This window comes from Propithecus coquereli, unplaced genomic scaffold, assembly GCF_000956105.1.
Source record: "Propithecus coquereli isolate 6110/MARCELLA unplaced genomic scaffold, Pcoq_1.0 Scaffold598, whole genome shotgun sequence".
In the NCBI taxonomy this organism is placed as follows: domain Eukaryota; kingdom Metazoa; phylum Chordata; class Mammalia; order Primates; family Indriidae; genus Propithecus; species Propithecus coquereli.
The window spans coordinates 451,697-472,554 of NW_012151929.1; the positions used below are offsets into that span (position 1 = coordinate 451,697).

General features: G+C 49.4%; 1 pseudogene; it reads right to left on the reverse strand.

The window, feature by feature from the left end:
• Positions 1-10,420: 10,420 nt before the first annotated feature.
• Positions 10,421-19,890, reverse strand: LOC105822105 (annotated as a pseudogene).
• Positions 19,891-20,858: the final 968 nt, after the last annotated feature.

Here is a 20,858-nt window from a genome sequence, read left to right on the forward strand (position 1 = left end):
TCAGTGCCTGAGTGTGCATTTACGTGTCTGAAGTCCAAACAAAATGACTACGGCCTGTATGTGCCTAGTTTTATGATTGTCCACCTTATCTGACTGTTTCAAAAGACTGGTCAATGACCTAGACGAGCATATGTCAAAACAAGGGCTTCTCCAGTACTTTACATATTTTTATAGGGTGTATATATTACTTTAATAACTTCTAATAAAGATTTTTATTTTAATAAAAATTCTAATAAAGAATTTTTAAAAATCAGTAAAGATAAAATGTTGGTGTATGTTGTGAATCCTGGGATCAGATACTTTGAGGGGCCCTGGGCTGCGGCCCCCCAGGAGCTCTGTGCACAGCCCCCCCACACACACAAGTGCTCCTGTTCTTAGGGAGGAGCCTCCTGTCAGAGTCTGAACCTTCTCAGGGCCCAATAGTCACAGAGCCCTGTGCCGCTGGTGCAGAAACCCAAGTCCTGAAAGAGGTGCAGATTTTGAAGAAATAGTTATAACCTGTGCCAGACAGTCAGCTCCCTGGTTCACCAGGCCATTGTGGACTTGTGCCTTTGTGACTCCTGGTACTCATGTGGTGCCTGCACGTCGTGGGCTCCTAGGGAACAGTTGTTGAATCAATCAATCAACAAGCGAGCATATTAGTTAAGATATTGGTGCAGCTGCCTTAATAGAGACCAAATAACAGTAGCTTAAATACCACAGATGTTTGTTTCTCTCTCATGTAAGGCTCCAAGCTGGCAGATAGTGCATGGGGTAGGGTGGCTATCTTTTAAAAGTGAGGTTATAAGTCCAGGTGCAGTGGCACACGCCTCTAGTCCCAGCTACTCGGGAGGCTGAGGCAGGAGGATCGTTGGAACCCAGGAGTTTGAGGATGCAGTGAGCTGTGATGACACCACTGCACTCCAGCCCGGGCAACAGAGCAACACCCTGACTCTAAAATAAATAAATAAAATTTAAAAATAGTATTTGTCACTTTCTCTCAAATGCTTTTTATCTCTTTTTTCATTTCTTTTTTATTTTTTCATCTTCTATTTCTCTTAGGGCATTAATTGTTATATCTATTCACTATTTTGTTCTTTCTAGGTTAGTCTTTATTTCTAAATTGTTTTCTTTTATTTCTAATCTTTCTTGAATTCTGTCACCTCATTCTAACTCTGATTTATCAAAGTTGTATGTCTTTTAGCTCATTCAAAATAGCGCACTACAGTTTGGATCTCTTGAGCACGTATACATGTTTCCATTGTCTGCAGGGCTGTTACTGCTCCTTATTCTTTTTTCTAATAATAGTTTTGTATGGGATTTGATCTTAATACTTTATGTTGCTAATTTTTATGTGAAACTAACTTTCCTGAACTTTTTTTTTTTTTTTGAGTTAGGGTCACCCAGGCTGGAATGCAGTAGTGTCATCATAGTTCACTGTAACCTCGAATTCCTGGGCTCAAGTCACCATCCTGTCTCAGCCTCCTGAGTAACTGGAACTACAGGTGTGCACTAGCACACCCAGCTAATTTTTTTTTTGTAGAGACTGGGTCTCATTGTGTTTCTCAGGCTGGTCTTGAACTCCTGGCCTTAAGCGATGCTCCCACCTCAGCCTCCCAAAATGCTGGGATTACAGGTGTGAGCCACCATGCCCAGCCTTCATTTTTCTTTTCTTCATTCTCTCATGCCACAGTGCCCACACAATTCCATGTTAGGGGCAGTGGTGACAGTAGTATCAGTGGCTGCAGGGGCCCACGGATACCCGACACTGAGGAAGGGGAATCTCCAATCAAAAGAGTTGTGGTCCCAAGAGGGTGGGCAAAATTGCTTTTTGTCTCTCTATGTCCTCCTTCCACTTGGCCCTGAACAAGGGCACAGTCACAGCAAGTGTGCAGCGGAGCAGGTACCTAGAAAAGAAATAACATTGATTTTACGCAATCTCTCCCAGAAAATAGAACAAGAGCAAATACTCCCTAACTCATTTTATGAGGCCAACATTACCCTGAGATGAAACTAAACAAAGATATTTTAAGGAAACAAAACTACAGACCAATCTCTCTCATGAACATAGATGTAAAAATCCTCAACAAAGTATTAGCAAATTGAACCCAGGGGTATATAAAAAGAAATATATGCTACAGTCAAGTGGGCAATATTAGAAATATTGACAATTAGAAGGGCTGAAAGGATACAGAGCAGCTGGAATTCTTGTCTATTGACGGCAAAAATACAAAACATTTTGGCGCTTTCTTCTAAGTTAAACATATCCTTACGTATGACCCAGGAATCTCACTCAGGGTATTTACCCTAGAGAGATGAGTATGTCCACACAAAAATCTGCACACAATGTGTATAACAGCTCTATTCATCATTTCCCAAAACCAGAAGCAGCCCTAGTGTCTTTCAATGGGTGACTGCATAAACAAACTTTGGTACATACATTGGAATATTTACTACTCAGCAATAAAAGGAAATGAACTATTAACACACAGAACAAGTTGGACTCATCTCAAAGGCATTAGGAGTGGAAAAATCCTGTCTCCAAAAGTTAGGGATAACTTTTCTGAGTAATAGTTTCTAAAAAGGAATGCACTATTAATCGAGAACAAATTGGATTAATGTCAAAGTCATTAGGAGTAAACAAAGCCTGTCTCAAAAAGGTGCACACAGTATAATTTCATTTACATGACATTCTCAAAAAGATAAAATTACAGTGATGGAGAACAGATTAGTGGTTGCCAAAGATTAGGGGTGAGAGGAGTGACTACAGGTTCAGCACGAGGAAGTCCTTTGGAGGGATGCAGTTACCCTGCATCCTGATTACAGTGGTGGTTACAGGAATCTATAACGCGTTCAAAATCACAGAACTGTATACTTGCAATAGGAATCAATTTTGTTTTATGTTACTTTTAAAAATCACTTTTAATTATTTCAGCTGGGTGTAGTGGCTCACGCCTGTAATTCTAGCAGTCTGGGAGGCCGAGATGGGAGGATTGCTTAAAGTCAGGAGTTTGAGACCAGCCTGAGCAAGAGTGAGACCCCTGTCTCTACAAAAAATAAAAAAATTAGCTCGGTGTGGTGGTGTGCACCTATAGTCCCGGCAACTTGGGAGGCTGAGGCAAGAGGATTATTTGGGCCCAGGAGTTTGAGGTTGCTGTGAGCTATGATGACACCACTGCACTCTAGCCAGGGTGAGTGAGACCCTGTCTCAAAAAAAAAAAATTATTTCTAAAATGCTTAGAACAGTGACTGGAAAACAGTAAGCTTTCAAAAGCTGTTTGTTATTTAAAGATAAATAAATTCCTGGCGTCTTAGGCGAGGCACTCTGCCTATATTAGAAACACCTGATAAATGCCCATGGGCGGCTACTGAGAGACAGGAGTGTGTCTGGGTTCACCGGGATTTGTACCTTTCATGGGTCACATCCCAGGTGATGTTCCCAGATGCTTCTGTGCAAGCAGAAGAGATTTGGAGATCATGGAGATTTGCGATCATCCTGCACGAACAGCCCAGCAGAGGGTGGGAGGGAAGGGGCAGGCGGTGGGGGGCCGGTCCATGCCAGTGTGGCACCTTTGGAAGGAGGCGCCCATGGTAGCTCAGAGCCCAGCTCCAGAGTCAAACAAAACCTGGTTCAAACCCTGCCTCAGTGGCTCACCAGGTCTCTGTGACTTGAGCAGGTTGTTTTATCTCCGAGCCTCAGTTTTGTCATCTATGAAAAGTAGGCTGTAAAGTGTAAAAGGCTAGGAGGGTGTAAGGAGATAATGGCTGTCAGGTGCTGGGGACTGTTACCGCTCATTGTAAGTGCCCAGTAACATGCTACGTTTTATTGCTATTGTTGCAATAAAAGCACTGGCAGGATACACCTGTGGACGGTGGGTTGCCTTTTGTTATGGGATTTTTAGCCCCAATATTTCATTATGAAAATGTTCCAAGTTACAGCAAGTTGAAAAAGATTGTTCAGCGAGTGTGTTGGTGAGATTTAAGATGCTTCTTTCTTTCTTTTTGCTTATCCATACTGTATATTTTTCTACAGCAGACATATATTACTTGGGTAATTAAAAATAAATACCGGGAAGGGAAAAGAAAAAAATAAGTTAAACAGAGCAGGACCAAGGACAGAGCCCCGTGGTGCACCGCCACCACCTCCTGCTGGGCTCAGCCGAGATGGTCTCTAGAACCAGCATCTCATCTAATCAGAAATTCTCCCAGCCGGCCGAGGCGGGTGGATCGCTCAAGGTCAGGAGTTCGAGACCAGCCTGAGCAAGAGCAAGACTCCGTCTCTACTAAAAAATAGAAAGAAATGATCTGGACAACTAAAAAAATATATATAGAAAAAAAAAATTAGCCGGGCATGGTGGTTCATGCCTGTGGTCCCAGGTACTCGGGAGGCTGAGGCAGGAGGATCGCTTGAGCCCAGGAGTCTGAGGTTGCTGTGAGCTAGGCTGACGCCACGGCACTCACTCTAGCCTGGGCAACAGAGTGAGACTCTGTCTCAAAAAAAAAAAAAAAAAAGAAAGAAATTCTCCCAGCCGTTGAGCCGTTTCGCCCACACACCACTGTCGTGTCCATAGCATGTCAGGAGAGATTTTGCTGAGTGCCTTGCTGAAGTCCAGACACAAGAAGCTCCTGGCACCCCCACCCCCCATTAAATAACTCCATCAACGGAGAAAATCAGATGAACAGAGAGTAACCTGCTCTTAGTGGTTTCTGAGCATGTCTTTCCTTTGCACATACTTAGAAACCCAGGGGCTGTGGAAAAGGTACAAATTCTTGAGTCAGCCTGTTCTGAGTTTGAATCCCACTTGCATTTCTCACCTATGTGACTTTGGGAAAGTTGCCTGACCTCTCTGATCCTCACCGTAAAGAGGGAATGATAAAGCACATTTCACAGGCTTCTTTTGACAACTATAACCATGGATATATCTGCATACATCTCCCTTCCCTACCAAACCGTGGTCCCCTCAGGGAGGAGGCTGAGGGCTTCCTGTCTCTGTGCTCCGGTGCTGTGCAGCCCGCGGCCCTCGGCGGGGCGGGGGTGGGAGGGGGCAGATGATGAAGCAGCAGAGACTCATTTACGCAGTCACTCGTTAGCAGCTTCATTAGTCCCAAGGGCTCTGTGGAAAGCCATTAGCTGTGACTCAGTCTGTGCCATCCATCAGAGCGGGGGTGGAAGGTGACAGCAGAGAGAGGAGAAAACAGGAAAATGACCCACTCCCGCCCTCGGGCCGCCTCCCAGGGAGAACAAGGCCTAGGACCAGCGAGGTGGAAACTGGGTTCTGGGGACCTCTCCCGGACACCCCCCCCACCAAAACTCCTCACCTCCTACAGGACGAAGGGGGGTGCTGCCCCCAGCTGGGGACACTGGCTGCAGCCTGTTCCCATGCTTTTCCTCCCAACCGCACGCCGCTGACCTGCCCATTCCTGGCTCGGCATTCGTGGCCCTCCCTGCTCCCATCTTCCTGAGCCCCTCTGTCCACTTTCTTCCACTCCTTCGCCCCACTCTCTCTGTCTCCTCAGCCCAGCTCTGGGGTCCCTTGAAACTGTGGCACAGTGGCAGAGCCTTCTCTGCCCACACGCGTCTTCCTGCGTGGAGTCCCCCCTTCAGAGTTGGGGCTATTCAGGGAAACCGGGTGAAGCTGCCCTCCCAGAGCCCAGAGCTCCTGCATCCGCCACCCGCCGTCGTGGCGATTCCTCCACAACAAGGGTCCTTAAGTGGGCTCCTCGGTGGGCCTCAGGGGCCTGTGAAGCCCTTAAGGTTGCATGGCAAGACTCGTGGGACAGTGCGCCTTTCTGGGGAAGAGTGTCCATGGCTCCCATGAATACTTAGAGCCCCCCAGCCTCTCCTCCAGATCTCCTCTCTCGTGGGTGCGGCTCAGTGCGTGGGGAACTGTACCCCTCACCCCTGCCCCAATTTGGGTCTATGCCTCAGAGAGAAAGGCAATGAACTTCTCTATAAGACTTGTTTGTAAATCACGTTCACTGTTTTGTTTGTTTGTTTGTTTTGCTTTTGAGACAGGGTCTTGCTCTGTCACCCAGGCTGGGGTGTTCTCTGTCACTCGAGCTGAGTATAGTGGTGTGATCACAGCTCACTGCAGCTTTAAACCCCTGGTCTCAAGGATCCGGGCCTATAGGCACTCACCACCTCACCTGCCTGATTTTTCTATTTTTTGGAGAGATGAGGTCTCGCTATGTTGCCCAGGCTGGCTTTGAACTCCTGGGCTCAAGCAATCCTCTCACCTTGGCCTCCCAAAGTGCTGGGATTATAGGCGTGAGCCACCATGCCCGGCCTCACAGCCATTTTTAAAATTTAATTCTTGCAACCACACTAAGGTAGGCAGGGATTGCTATTTGTAGAGGTCACTTCCCACCCCCATCCCTAGCTGCACACCTGTGAGGTCCCTTCCCTGTGCTCCTGGCAGCACAGGCCTCAACACCCTGTCTCAGAGGGACTGAGGTATTTGTCCATCTGCCCCCTAAACTATGGGCACCCTGGACAGTGCCTTCATCTTATCCCTCTCCATCCTGAGCTCCCCGCACAGGCCAGGCCAGGGAAGAGACTCAGTAAGTGTGTAGTGGATGAAGACAGGCATGAGTCCCCATTTCACAGACAAGAAAATGAGACACAAAGAGGTAAAGTGACTTGTCTTGCCTGAGGTCTTGCCTGTCTTGCCTGTCTTGCCTAATCTTAACTTGCTGGACCTGCGCCCATAGCACAGGCCTGGCTCCCCAGCCCTGGGCAGATGGGATGGGGCAGGTGTGTTCTCTGGCCCCTCCTGGTTGTCCCCAATATCTGTTCTTCCCCCATTAGACAGGTAACCCTAGGCTTATCTGACACCGGCCATCCAGAATAAAATATCACACTCCCCAGCATCCCTTACAATTAACTGTGTACATAGGACTAAGTTCTCACCAATGAATTGCAAGTGGAAATGGTATTTGTAATTTCTGGAAAATGTAATTTCTGGAAAATTTAGGGCACCGTAAAGGTATGCTTTTCTCCTGCCTTTTCTTCCTTCCTGTCTGCTGGAATTAACCCCCAGTGGCTGGAGCTCAAGCAGCCATTTTGGACCATGAGGTGATGGCCACACCTTAGGGAAAAGCTTGAAGGATCCTGGGTCCCTGACAATTCACTGCCACACCAGCCTTGAGACAACCTGTGGGCTTTTTACAGAAGAAAATAAAACTTGGTATATTTACGGTAGTCATTTCTAAAGTGTGGCTTCCCTGGAGGTGAGGCCCAGCCGTTTGTGTTTTAACCAGCCCTCCGAGTGACCCTGACGCATGCCAAGTTTGAGCCTGGTTTAAGGCATTGTTACTTTGAATTTTTCTTTACTTACAGCTGCACTGAATCCCAGCTGCTAAAACATCATGGGAAACAGGGCTTCCAGACAAGGGCTGCACTAGCCTACACAGTATCTCCATGGGGGAAAAAAATCAAGCACTTCTTTCTCTAACAAAAAAAAATTTTTATATATATAATGGAATATAATTGCACGACCTGGAAAAACAGCAGCAGGCCAGCCTGGGGGCACAGGCACGTGACTAGCCAGATGAGGCCCAGGATAGAGGAAGGGGAAGGAGAGAGTTTAATCAGTGGCACACAGCTTAAATTCATCCAAATGATAGCTCCACAAATGTTTAAAATTTTTTTTTCCGACTTTTTTTTTTTTTTTTTTTGAGACAGAGTCTTACTGTGTTGCCCGGGCTAGAGTGCCGTGGCGTCATCCTAGCTCACAGCAACCTCAAACTCCTGGGCTCAAGCGATCCTTCTGCTTCAGCCTCCCGAGTAGCTGGGACTACAGGCATGTGCCACCATGCCCGGCTAATTTTTTCTATATATTTTTAGTTGTCCGATTAATTTCTTTCTATTTTTAGTAGAGACGGGGTCTCGCTCTTGCTCAGGCTGGTCTCGAACTCCTGAGCTCAAACAATCCGCCCGCCTCGGCCTCCCAGAGTGCTAGGATTACAGATGTGAGCCACCGCGCCCGGCCCCGATTTTTTATTGAAGACTAGCACACTACACTAAAGTGCACATCGTAAATGTTCAGTTCAATGGGTGTACACAAACTAAACACATCAGTGCAACAGCACCCAGCTTCAGAATCAGACACAGCACAGCCCCTGACGTCCTTGTCCTGCCCTCTCCCCTCCCGTCACTTCCCTGCTGAGGGGGACCATTGTTCCTGATTGCTAACACATAAATGGAATCACACAGCAAATATTCTCTTAGGTCCAGTTTCTCTAGCTGAACATTGCGAAATTCATCCATGTTGTGTGTAGTTATGGTTTGTCCATTCTCGTCTCTGTATAATATTCTGTTGCGTGAACAGATCACAACTTATTTATCCACTCTCCTACTGATGGGCATTGGGGGTGTTTCAGATTTGGGGATGTTATGATTGCTGTGGCTATGAACATTCTTGAGAGTATCTTTTGGTCAACATATGCACACATTTCTGTTGAGTCAAATATGTAGGAGTGGAATTGCTGAGTTATAGGGTAGGTATATGTTAAAATTTAGTAGATGTGGCTAGTTTTCCAAAGTGGCTGTACCAATTTATACTCCCACCAGCAGTGTGTGAGAGTTTTGGCTCTGCATCCTTGCCAATACTTGGTATTTCCTGTTTCATTTTGTTTTTCTCATTTCACCATTCCAGTGGTCATGCAGTGGTGTCTCATTGTGGTTTTAACTTGCATTTGCCTGATGATTAATCTAGTAGAGAGTATCTTTTCAAATGTGTATTGACCATTTGGTTATGAATTGCCTGATCGAGCCTTTGTCCATTTTTCTATTGAATTGTCTACCTTTTTCTTATTGATTTATAAAAGTTCTTTATATATTTTGGCTATGAGTCCCTCACAAATATCTTCTCCCACTCTGTGGCTTTCCCTTCCATTCTCTTAAAAGTATGATCAATACAGTCTAAAGTATCAACTTCCATAAACATTTGAAATCAGCAGCCAGAACATATGCATCCTCTCGGGAATTAGATGAAATCACCACTTCAAGAACAACTTCCTAGCTCTGTCCAGCTCTGCCCAGGGGAAGTCCCTAAGCCCTGCCCACCTGTGCACCGGGACCCACACTGTCACCCGTACACATCACCACCCCCAACTCTGAAAGTCAAGTCAAAACTGATTGGCAGGCACCCCCACTTCAGAGTGGATGGGCTGGGAATCCCATCTCTGAGAGTGTCAGGCCAGCAGGAGGAGCCACCTCAGAAGTCTGGAGCACGGCTGGGATGGGGTAGGAGCCTTTGTACATGTGTGAGTCAGTGAGCTTGTTTTCTCCCTCATGGCCCTGAGTGTCTGTGTGGGTTTTTGTAAGAGGGATCTCCCCTACTGATTCAGGGAGGACAGTGCACATTCACGTACACTGCTCTACGCCTGCAATGTGAACTGTGCCCTGAGATGTGATGCTCTTGTGCAGTGCACAAACTGAACACCTGTACTTGGCAGGCTCGCTTTCAGGCAAGAGTCAGGCAAAAACCAGAGAAAGAGTTTAGCCAAGGTTGTGGTGGAGGTAGCAGGCGAACTGGGGAGAAAAAAAGCAGATTTGGGTATGTGGTGGGAACAGACATGACTGGACAGGATGCTACAGGACAGGACTGGACAAAGTCTTTCAAGCTAATGAGATGTCATGTCATTAAGGCTTATGCCTGAAGCTGGGCCAGGCTACATTCTGTGCTCAACTGGGTGCCCAAACCTGATGCCTGTGATCAGGCTACGTTCCGTGGGCTTCTCTGGTCTGGAGGCAGCTGATCATTTTGTCCTGGATAAGAGGGTTTCTTCCTCAGATGACCGTTGGTAAGGAGTGTTCTAAGGAGAAAAAGGAGGGAAGTGGCCCCAAGTCTGTAGCCCCTAGCAGCATGTTGGGGTCCAGAGGCAGCTGGAGTAGAAGACAGGGACTCAAAGAGAGCTTTGGGGGTGGAGCTGACCCCTGGGATGAAGGTAGCAGTAAGGGGGTGCTGGTGGCCTCCCAGTGGCTCTACTACCCTGGCCTCTGCCTGATGTTGCTCAGTTCTAGGGTCTGCTCAGTGTCCCACAGACCCAGCCCTGCCCAGACTGAGGAAGCCCAAGCCTCCTGCTTCTGCGAAGCCAGGGGTCTGGGTGCCTGTCCCCCAGGCGAGGAGAGTGAGACGTCAGGGAGCTGTGGGCAGGGAGCAACCTGGCTAGAGGGAACATTGCTGGGAGCAAGGGCTGTGCCCTGAGGGCTCCCCGAGGTCGCTCAACGCACACACATCATGGGAAGCTCCCGCAGACACCCACCAGCGCGCCCGCTGCTCGCATCCCGCAAGCTCAGCACCCACTTCCCACCCTCAGGGCCTCAGGCGCGCACGCGCGCCCGTGTCCACACTCCCGCGCGCTCGTGCGCTCGACAGCACCCGGGGCTCGGTCACAGCCCCACGCCCCCTCTCCGACGTCGTCGTGACCGCCGCTGTCACACCCCAGCCCGCCCCTGCGAGGGGTCGCCGCAGCGCGCGAAGGGGGCCGCGTGTCCGGTGCCATCCCCGGCCTGAGCGTCCCGAGACGAGCGGCGGCTGTTTGCACAGCTAAGTGGCTTCTGTGTACCCAGCCGGGCGCAGCGGCCGCGGGCGCTTATCTCCCGCAAACACCAAGCCCGGATCCGCCGGAACCGCCGCCCGCAGGCCCGGACGCCCTTATCGCGCGCGCTTATCCGCCCATCGCTGATAAGGAGGCAGGGCGGCGGGGCGGCCACTCCCCAGCACCCCGCCTCGAACCACCCCTCCGGCCCGAGAACTGAGGGGGTCGCTGTCGGGAGCCCCAACCCCGAGGCAGTCGGGACCCTCCCAGGCCCCCGCCCCGGCGGCGCCGCTCCTCGGCGGCCCTGCTCCCTTCCTCTGGGGGCACCCAGGCCCTGGCCTCCAGCCCCGGCTGATCCCGGGACATCTCTGTCCTGGCCTCCTTTCCCTGTGGCCTTCTACACAGCCAGGGCCCCACCTCTGGAGCCTGAGTACCAGCGGGTGGGTGCAGGGGGCTTGTCACGAATCCGTGAACACTACTACCACCACGACCACAGCTGCTACTACCGTCTAACGTGGCTGAGGCTTAACTGAGGCGCAGGCCTGCCTGAGAAGCATTACCGCCATCTGAGCTCATTTTCCCAGCAGTTCAATGACGGAGGCACTGTTGTCCTCGTTTTACAGAGGCGGAAACTGCTTACTTAGATCGAAAACTTTAGGACATGCAGCTGGTCAGTGGCAGGGTGGGGACTTGAACCTGGTGCTGTCTGAACCCAAAGTCTGCGCCTGCCTCCTAAGGCACTAGCCGGTTACTCCAACCTCCTGCATTTACAGATAAAGACACTGTGCGGCAACCTGGAAGGCAGACAGCAGCCAGTCCCCTGTGGGCCACGTCTGTGTCCTGCCCACTGCGTGTGGGTGTCAGGTGCGAGTTGCTCTAAGGTTATTGAAATTGATTGTCTAAGTCTAGACCAGGATCTGGTGGGTGCGTTAAATCTCGATTTTGAGCTTAATTAAATCCTGTCTGGTTGCACGAGATGGTGGCATTGGACATGACTTTGTTTCTCTTTCAAACTTGTAGAAAACTGATCATATGACTTTTATAAGGAAAAAGGAAAGGCCCTTCTGAGTATAAAAACAAATGAAAGAAACATACAGGAAATTTTTATAATTTGACTACATTAAAATTTAACACTGCTCTGTATAATAAAAAATGAAATTAAAGCCACCCCTCAAAACTAAGAAAACATATTCACAACATCAACAACCAAAGAAGCGCTAAGATCTGGAATATAGGAAGGGTACCGGTACATCAACGTGAAAATGACAGACACTTCCACTTTAAAAAATGAGCAAGGACAATGCACAAATGATTAATGCGAAAAATACTTATTCAGTCTCACTATTAATCAAAGAAATGCAAATTAAAACAAAGGGTTCCTTAAAAAACTAAATAAATAGGCCAGGCGTGGTGGCTCACACCTGTAATCCTGGCACTCTGGGAGGCCGAGGCAGGAGGATCGCTTGAGGTCAGGAGTTCCAGACCAGTCTGAGCAAGAGTGAGACCCCATCTCTGCCAAAAATAGAAAAATTAGCTGAGCATCCTGGCTCGAGCCTGTAGTCCAAGCTACTTGAGGCTGAGGCAGGAGGATCACTTGAACCCAGGAGTTTGAGGTTGCAGTGAGCTCTGATGGCGACACTGCACTCTACCCGGGGCAACAGAGTAAGGCTGTCTCAGAAAAATAAATAAATATAAACATTTTTTTCAAAGTTCCTTTTTTTCATTTATGACATTTTTTGCAAAGACATTTTTAAACGATAGTGTCCAGTGCTGCCCAGGCCATAGCAAGCCCCTCTGCAACACTACTGATGAGATTGCTTGAGACTGTCATGCAGGAGGCTGGTTTAGGGTAACAGGTAGCCCCCCTTCAATCCAGGGTTTCCATTTTTGTGAATGTAACTAATGGCCATATGCAGATTAGCACAGGGATGTCCATCCAACAGTGAGGAATAGCATGCCCACAAAGGGAAACAACACAAATTTCCAAAATGTCCAATAACAGATAAATTATAATATATATGAAGGATGTCATATTGCAATGGAATCACTAAAAGTCACATATTAAAAAATGTTAAATGACATGGAAATATTTATGACATATGGTTTCATGGCAGAAAAAGAGTACAAAAAATATACATGTAGAATGATTCCAATTTTATAAAAACTATCTATACAGAGGAAGAAATCCTATAGGGGTATTCTATACATGAAAATGTTAAAAGTGGTTATGTCTTGGGGTGAGATTATAAGTGATTTTTTTCTTTATATTTTCCGTAGGTTTTTTTTGTTTTTTTCTGAGGTAGGGTCTTCCTCTGTCACCCAGGCTAGAGTGCAGTGGCATGATCATAGCTCACTGCAACCTCAAACTCCTGGGCTCAAGTGATCCTCCTGACTCAGCCTCCTAAGCAGCTAGGACTATAGGCGTGTGCCACCAAGCCCAGTTAATTTTTTGTAGAGACGGGGTCTCACTATAGTGCCCAGGCTGGTCTGGAACTCCTGGCCTAAAGCCATCCTCCTGCCTTAGCCTCCCAAAGTACTAGGATTATAGACATGAGCCACCATACCCGGCCAGCCTTCCCTTCTGTAGTTTATATACAGTTTTCAATGAACATTTATTACTTTTATAATCAAAAGAGTTTTAATTGAGAATAATAAAATCAAACAAAAGAAATGAGAACCAAAACTGTGTACTCCATAAAGCATTGTTTCCTCTGTCTTATCCACACTCTGGCTCAGGCTTGGGGTGATACCACCTTCTTGAAGTTTGCTCAGAGGTAGGGGACCCCACTCCATGGGGGCCCCAGACTTCCTGAAAGCTGCCCTCAGGCTGGCCTGCCCACAGGGACTTCTGCCTGCATGCCATCTTGCCCAAAACCCCTTCTTTCCTGCCTCCCCTCTGCAAGCCAGGGCTTTGTTCTGCCCATGGCACGCTGCCTCCTCTCCCCTTGTCTTGTTGTGAGGCCTGAGGACCACAATCTAATGCCTCCCACTCCCCCCGCCCTGCCCCAGCACCAAAGCCCACCCTATGCCCCCTTCCAATGCCCTCTCCTGACCACCTCCCGGTCTGGGCAGGAACGAGGGTGTGTGGAAGGAACTGTGGTCTCTGCAGGGAAGAGGCAGAAGCCAGGTCCAGTGCCTGGGAGAGTGGGGAGGAACAGAGACCAGGATTTGCCAGGATTAGGCAACAGGGTGGGGCACCCTCCCCTCTGCCCGGCCCATAAAGAGGGAAGTGAACGTCTAGGTCTTTCTCCCTTGAAGACATGTTCCCACATGTGTGTCCCGGAGAGATGGCACTGGGCGTGTCTGAGAGGAGGCCAGTGTTCATGGTTCCCCATGGTTCAGCCCAGGACTGGGTCACGCTGTTTCCTGTGGCCTGTGCACCCTGAGTTCCTGTAGCCTTGCAGCTTAAAGGAAAGGATCGTTTGAGTACGGTGACAACAGAGGGCCTGAACTGGAATCCCGGCTCTAGAGCCCACTGGTTCTCAGCAAGCCACTTGCCTCTCCGAGCCTTGGTGTCCTCATCTGTAAGTGCGAAGCCTCATGATAGCCTTGCAAGGTCATTGTGAGGACCACAGATAACAGAGAAAAAACACAGAGTAGGAGTAGGGGGTCCCTTCAATCTTACCCATGCCCGGCCAGGACTCAGAACGGGGGTGGACGCCGGGGCAGCCTGCATGCCCCCCACCTATGTACCTGCGCACGAGGGGGTTCTCAGGCCCAGCTGCCACAAACTGTTTTCTGAATCCCAGCTCTACGTGTGTGTGACACGCTAGGCACATCACTCTGCATTTCACGTTTAATCCCACAGCGATCCTACGAGGTCTGTGTTATCGGCTCCATTTTACTGACAAGCAAACTGGGGCTCGGGGAAGTTAAGCAACCTGCCCAGGGTCCTACAGCAGGTAAACAGCAATCCAGGGCTCACGCCAGATGCCAGCACATTCCTCAGGCCCCTGTGTCCACCCCTCCTCGGGTGGTCAGCACAGATGTGGTGACGGTGGCCCTGAAGCCACATCTCTATTACCGATACTCCCAGACTGGGCAGAGCTCTCCCCTCCCCTGCCCTCATTAATTGTACCGGGAGCCTCCTGAGAAAATGGGGCCTCCCTCCCTCCCTGCCACAGCTCTCTGGCTTAATTACTTCTGCTCCTGGCTGTAATAAATGTCTCTGGGCCCCTGAGACTGGAACTTCATCAGGAGCAGCCGCCTCTGTGACTCCAGGCTGGCCTCCCCTGGCCCTACTCCTTTGGGCCCAGTCCCTGCCCTGGGCTTCAGCTACAAAGGGCATCTGTGCAGGTGAGAATCCAGCCTCTCAGCCTCCCTGCCACCCACGGAATTCAGGCCCGAAGGCCAGCCCATAAGGGATTGGCTCAAATTAGAGGCTGCAGATCCCCACTGCCCCGTCCAGCCATCGGCCCACATGCATGGCAGCAGACAGCTCAGACAGCAGCTCCCCTCATGCCCACTCCCCTGTGGCTGGCAGAAAGAGGCCATTCCTTCCCTTCGCTCAGCCAACCAACACTCACTGGGCACCTGCATTGTGCCAATCCTTGCTCCAGTCCCTGGGAATACAACAGGGAGCAAGACAGACATGGTGTGTGCCCTCCAGGAGCTTATGGTCTAGCGAGGATCACAGCCCTAAAATAAGCAAATGGACAGATAAATACAATTATTTATGAGGAGGGGGAAGTGGGAGCTGAGATCGAGGGTGACAGCTTGGGTAGCAGGGGATGGGCAGGGAAAGATGGCGCATCCGCCTCCATCCCATCCCGTCTAATCCCCATGAGGGAAGTCCTTACAGCAGTCTGTTCTGCATCCCTCATACTTCAACACGGTCTTGCTGGATCATTGCCTCCCGTCACCCACGACTGTGGCCACACACACACCCATCCACCCACCCATCACTAAAACAACCACAGAGAGGAGGGAAGGTGAGCGGTGGGAGTCCCCGAGTCCCCAGGTCAGGAAGGAGGGCAGCAGGGCGAGGACATGCCCTCCCATTTCTGTCTCTTCACCCTTCCACCTGGGTCTCATCCCACCACCAGTCATTGGAATAATTTCCAGGTAGGTTAAAGAGTTAAATGTAAAAATAAAATGAACCATGGAAAAACAGGATGAAGTAGAATTATCAGACCTCTTGGGGGAAGACAGCTTTATGAGCATAAAAGCCCTGGAAGAAATCACAAAGAGAAAGGTCAACAGCCTTGCCCGCATGAGCGTTAACCGAGCATGCATGTAATAAAAGCGTAACTGAAATTACAGATCGGCCCTCCTGTCTCTGCCAAGCTAACTCCTAATTTATCCTCAATTCCGCCGCCCAGGGAATCTTCCCTGACCACCCTGGGCCATCCGCTCTGGGTTGGCTGTTACCCCCAAGTGCCCCGTGGCTCTCAATCCTCTATAAGGGCAGAGATGAAACCATGTTGTGATGGTTGCTTTATACTTCGATCCCCGTAGGCCATGTGCACCTTGACATTTTATTATTTTGATAATCTCCATGCCCAGCACACAGAGATATTTAACACAAAGTAGAACTCAATGTTTTCTTCTTTGTGATGGCTGTTATATTTTCTGGGTGTCTAGCATTTTTTTTAAAATGTGGTAAAATACACATAACATAAAACTTACCATCTTAATTTTTTGAGGCACTGCCATACTGTTTCCATAGCAGCTGCACCATCTTACACTCCCACCCACAGTGCACAGGGGTAACAATTTCTTCCTCGCCAACATTTATTTTCTGGGTTTTCTGAGACTAGCCATTCTGATAGGTGTGGTGGTTTTCAGTTGCATTTCCCAATAACTATTTTTAAAATAGAGTCCATAGACCAAGAAAAATACAGATGGTGGGACACGACAAAGAGTTAATATTTTTTGTATGTAAATGAATATACAAATCTATAAACATTAAGATCCCCCAAAGATAAATGAACAAAAGCACACAACCCCAAATGAGGAAAAACAACTAGTGAGCAATCATAACAGTCACCACCACTGGTAACCTGAAAAGGCAAAACAGGGGGCCACATCTTACCTGGTAAGATTTCCAAAACACAAAGCTCAAGCTCATAGCTGGTAAGAACGCAGGGGAATGGGCACACTGGCTCATTCATGGCTGGTGAGAGTGCACCCTGGCACAACGCTTATGAAAAGCAACTTCATTATGAATATTCATAATATCTATGTACTTTAACCCAGAACTTCAGTTTCTGGGCACTTATTGAAATAAACTCAGTTCAGAGATATATGCACAAAAATGTACACCACAGTTCATTTATAATAGTAAAAACTTGGAAGTATCACAAGTCTCTAATAACAGGCTACTCAACATTAGATTATGAAACATTCCTACAGTGTAACATTATGCAGTCACTTAAAAAATGATTATGAAGTTTATGATATGAGAAACTACGATTTAATGTTAAATGGGAAAAGCTGTATACAAAATGTTACCAGCAACAAGATCTCAACTAGGAAAAAAAATAAGGGTAGTAAGTCTATATAAAAATATACAGGCAGGCTGTGGACCTGTCTCCAGCTGATGGGCTTAGCAAATGCTTCTGTTCTTCATTTGGCTTCCCCGAGCTTCCTCTCCCCACACCAGCAATGTCATTTACACCTTTCACAAACTTTGATCAGATACTCCCTCTTCTGAGTATTTTAAAATATCATTCAATAATATAAGGGAACGTTTTATGCACAAAGCTGCTAATTACAGCATCATGTATAACCATATATAAATTGGATGCTAATCAAGTGTTTAATAATAGGAAACTGAGTAAATAAACAAGGGAATTTTGCTTTTGTTGAAATTTTAGGGAGTCTCTAAAAAGCACAGTTAGGAAGCTTTATGGGTTGACTGAGTCCCCCAAAATAATATGTTGAAGTCCTAGTCCCCACTCAGGATGTGACCCTATTTGGAAACAGGGTGGGTGCAGATGTGATTAGTTAAGGTGAGGTCCACACTGAAGTAGGGTGGGCCCTTAATCCAATATGAGTGGTGTCCTTCTAAGAAGAGGACACACACGCAGGGAGAAGACAGCCATGTGACGACCGAATCAGAAATTGGAGCATGGCATCTACAAGCCAAAGAATGCCGAGGACTGCCAGCAAGCACCACGAGCTCAAAGGGGCAAGGAAGGATTGTCCCTGCAGTTTTCAGAGGAAGCATGTCTCACTTCCAGCTTCCAGACTGCGAGACAATACATTTCTTTTTATTGTCTGGTTTTAAGCTACCCAGTTTGTGGTACTTTGTTATAGCAGCCTTAGGAAACTAATACAGGAAGTAATAAGAAAAATGCTGTAACATCCTAAGTGAGAGATCAGGAAAGTTAATTATAAGTTCACAATAACACAGCCATGTTTAAAAAAAAAGTTTCGACCAGAGGTGGCTCATGCCTGCAATCCTAATACTTTGGGAGGCCAGGGGTGGGCAGGGTTGGGGGGTATTGCTTGAGCTCAGGAGTTTGAGGCTAGACTGAGCAAGAGCAAGACCCCATCTCTACTAAAAAAATCAATAGAAAAAATTAGCCGGACATGGTGGCAAGCACCTGTAGTCCCGGTTACTTGGGAGGCTGAGGCGGGAGGATCACTTGAGCCCAGGAGTTAGAGGTTGCAGTGAGCTATGATGACACCACTGCACTCTAGCCTGGGTGACAGAGTGAGACTCTGTCTCAAAAAAAAAAAAAAAACACCAGAGTTTGGAAGGAAATAAACCAAATGCAAACAACAGCTGTATTAGTAGGCTAGATAGGTTTTGTTTATCCAACTTTCAACATTTTCAGCAATTTTCCTATTACACTTTTTTTTTGGACAAGAAGTAGGATTTATTGGTGGGTGAAAATGAGAGGGCAGCACAGTAGAAGCCCCCATGAGTGCAGGGCCCGCTACTTATCCAGGGGGCCACAATCGGGGATGTATTTGACCCCACAGCCATCTGGGATGAGCCGTTTCTCAGCCACCATGTCTTCAGATTCATCTTTATTCAACTTGGTAAAGCCCCACTTCTTTGAGATGTGGATCTTCTGGCCGTCAGGGAACTTGATCTTGGCCCTGCTGTCGAACGGCCTCAATCACATGCTCCTCGTTCTGCAGTTTGGTGCAGATGGACATGATGACTTGGCCAACGTGAACCCTGGCCACGGTGCCCTGGGGCTTTCCAAAGGCACCGCGAATACCTGCCTGGAGCCTAGAGTGGGGACAGCACAAGGTCTGACACATGAACATATATCAAAAGGGACTATCTCCAAGGTCCCTTAGAGGAACCCCTACAACAACAGGCTGCACACACTGCCAAGGCACACCGGCCCCGTAAGGAAAGGAGCACGGTCGGCTTAACTGGCTGCATATACATTATTTTTATAATGGAAAAGTTTTATTTAAAAAATAATAAGCATACTCTGAATAATAAGTATACAGTAACGAGTGTACCACCAGCCCCTCGTTTCCTTCCCACGGCCAGGCCCCTGGTCTCTCTGTCTGCGCTCTGTTCCTTACCTTCCCACCTTCCCAGTGCCCAGCGGGAATCAGGTCACGCCCCTCCTCAAAATCCTGCGGTGGCTCCCCGGGTCTCCTTAACCCACACCCCACCCCCGGCCTGGCCTCAACCTTCCCTTCTGCTTTGCCCTTTCCCCTCCCCTGCCCTGCCCCACCACGCCGACGGGCAAGTGGGCGAACTTCCCCTTGGCTTCCTCGAGCCTGAGCCGCAGCAACCGTAAGACAGGGGCGAAGCCTCTCCCTGCTGAGAAGATGGGAAACGGAGGCTCCCTGGAGAGGAAGGAAAGTCCTGCACGAAGTCAGCCCAGGCCGGTAGCTGAGGCTGGACTCGAGCCCTCGCGCTCTCACCCAGATGGAGGCAAGGGCTGTGCCCTGTCCCCGCGTCCACTGCCCGGGACACAGGGAGCGCTCCACCAGGTGTCCCGACTGAAGATGCCTGAGGCCCCTCCTCCCGGGCTCAAAGCCTCAGTGCAGAACTCCCTACCTTGGCCCCCAATAAAACCTGCCGCCCTTCTCAACGCCTTTGCCCCTAACTCCCGGTCAGACGGCACCCTCGCTCCCCCACCCCGGAGCTGCTTTTTCGCGGGAGGGGGTTGGGGTATCGGGATGAGAGAGGGCCCTGCATGGGGGCTGGAGGCGCTGGGGTGGGAGAAACGGAGGTGGCGCCGAGAGCGCGTTGGTCGGGGCTGGGGGTGGCCAGGGCCCCGGGGCACGAGGGGACCAGGAGTCGACCCCAGACTCGCCGCCCCAGGCCGGTTCCCGCCAGCACTCGGGTGGATGGCTTTACCTCGCGGATCCGGCACCGCAGGCGGACCTGACCCGGCCAGTCCGGGACTCCCGGGACGTCGTACCGCGTGGCCGGGCCGGCATCGCCCCCTGGTGGCAATTGTTTGCAATTATAACGTGGGGCGCAAAGTGGAATCCGCCTCCTTTATCCACTGAGGGCCGGAGGGGTATTTTCGGGTGTGGGCCTGCGCCCTGAGTTCTGAGTCCAGGAGGCTAAATATTCATCCTTAGGATATTTTCCTGCTACCCCACAATCCCCCACCCACACATTAACCTTACTCTGGGATGTGAATATATTAGGTTGAACCGTATAGAATTTCCATTAGTTGACTGTTTTTGACACAAAAAAAATACCAAAGAGACAGATGAACTCTACTCCACACCTCACTGTCCCACACGCGCAGACATGCAACCCCTCTACACACTCCTCTCTCCTCCGGGGAGCACACAGATGGATAGGAGCGGTATGGAAAAGCCACCTGGCACCACACTACCTTCACCCGCAGCCCGCGCAACTCCGCAACCCCGCACGGCCATAAACACTCACACACAACACCCCTCGATCACTGGCTCCACCCCGGCACCTTCGGTCCCCCTCTCCCTGCCTCCTCTGCCTCCAGCTCGCTAGGGTCGCCCCACATAACACCGTGGACACACTTTGGGTAATGAGACTTTGCTTCCTTCTCCTGCCACAGTTCCTCCAGGAGTTCCAGGCCACGGCCATCCCAGGCCCCTCCCCCACCCCTGCCTTCTGGCCTCCCCACCCGACCCCCACCACCCACTGCAGACGTCACTGAGGAGTGAGGGCAACGGCCGTTTTTCAGTCTCTGAGGCATTCACACTGTGGGCTGCCCCTTCCTTCACCCCGTCACCACCCATGGATTCTGGGGGACTCCTGATGGGCTCCTACCTCCAAGCCCCTCCAACGTCTCCTCCATTGTGGGCTTCTGTTTCTACAGCCCCTTCTGGCAACTCGTGCCCACCCCCAGTCCACCGGGAGTACGTACACTCAGGGGCTTTGTCCATCACCTCCCCAGGACCTCTTCTGCCAT